General features: G+C 42.9%; 1 non-coding gene across 1 annotated transcript; it reads right to left on the bottom strand.

The window, feature by feature from the left end:
• Positions 1 to 276: 276 nt before the first annotated feature.
• LOC119334828 lies at positions 277 to 380 on the bottom strand. The gene has a single exon (XR_005161585.1). It is a non-coding gene; the product is annotated as a small nucleolar RNA R71 (small nucleolar RNA).
• Positions 381 to 1,507: the final 1,127 nt, after the last annotated feature.

The raw sequence follows: 1,507 nt of genomic DNA, 5'->3' as shown, positions 1-1,507 counted from the left end.
CTGAAACCTAGTCTTATTGCTTTGGTTCAACAACAACAGTTTGGAGGACTGCCTACTGAAGACCCTTATGAGCACTTGCTCCGAGTCATGGAGTATTCAGATACAGTAAAGTATCATGGAGTTCCTCAAGATGTTATCAAGTGCATGTTGTTCACATTCTCTCTCCGAGATGATGCTCGTGCTTGGTATTGATTCTTGCCATCAAGATCATTCAGTTGGAATGAGATATCACGAGCTTTCTTAGATAAATATTTCCCACTACACAAGCAGTCCGCAATTCGAGATGAGATCTTCAGCTTCGTTCAGCGTGAAGGCGAGAGCTTGTATGATGCTTGGGAGAGGTACAAAGCCTTATTCAGGAGATGTCCTAACCACGGGCTCGAGAGATGGTTAGAGCTGCAGCTATTCTATAGAGGATTGACTTCGGACACTCGATCTTACATCGATATGGCAGCGGGTGGAGCTATTACAAACAAGACACTTGATGATGCTTTTCTGCTGATTGAGAACATAGCCTTCCACCAACTTCAGTGGTACAATGAGAAGCCCACCTATGGCCCAGTTGCTTGCTTGCAACAAATCACTTCATCTCAGCAAGAATCTCTTACACAAAAGTCGGAACCAGTTTCTCCGTGTGACAAGATTGAGCTTTCATGGATTATGTTTGATGATGATGACACCATCCTAGTTGACACACACACTTCAGATCATATGGATACTAGCATTCTAGATTCAGTTTTGCATTGTGATGATTCTTCTGTGGATGAACCAGAGCTACAGTTAGTTACTTTTGATATTGAGGAGATACCTTTAGTTGATATTGATCATGTGCTGCTAGAGCCAGATATGGAAAAGTTCACCTTTGATGATGTTAGCCACATCGATTCTTCAATGCTTGAGCCTGAGATAGAAATCTTCATTGTTGATTATGATGAGGTCACTTCAGATGTCAAGGAGCAAAGCCCTACTATTTCACATGTCGATACGAGCCCGGTGGAAGTTCCTACTACCATGCCTTCCATGGTATCTTCAGTTGAGGTATTCATAAAACTTCTCCAAGGCCATTTCAGGTATTATCTCAGCTTTCTGGATAAGTTATCTCATATTGATGATATTGCCTATGCACCATGTGACTTGTTGTTGATACATGTTCCTGATTTGCTCAATAGATATACTTATATGATAGGGTACTCTATCGATGACTTAGAGGGCATTCTCTCTGTCACTTGTATTGGCTTGGTTGTTGAGTGTTCTTTCAGGTTGATGCTTGTGCACCATTTACTACGAGTTGACCGAGTTCGAGATGACATTCCCTGGGATCCTGGTGGATTCACGGCATGGTGATGAGGAGAAGCAATGGGCACACGCGAAGAAGAGTGAAGTTGGAGCATGCACGAGGAAGCAACGGAGAAGGGCTGCAACTTAGAGAGTGATCAAGCGAGTGTTACTTCATAGTGCCCGGTGAGCTGTTTCATGACCCATTCTGAACATCATAAATACATGCTGA

This window comes from Triticum dicoccoides, chromosome 7A (genome assembly GCF_002162155.2).
Source record: "Triticum dicoccoides isolate Atlit2015 ecotype Zavitan chromosome 7A, WEW_v2.0, whole genome shotgun sequence".
In the NCBI taxonomy this organism is placed as follows: domain Eukaryota; kingdom Viridiplantae; phylum Streptophyta; class Magnoliopsida; order Poales; family Poaceae; genus Triticum; species Triticum dicoccoides.
The sequence above is the reverse complement of the archived record's forward strand: the minus strand, read 5'-3'. Positions and strand labels throughout refer to the sequence as shown.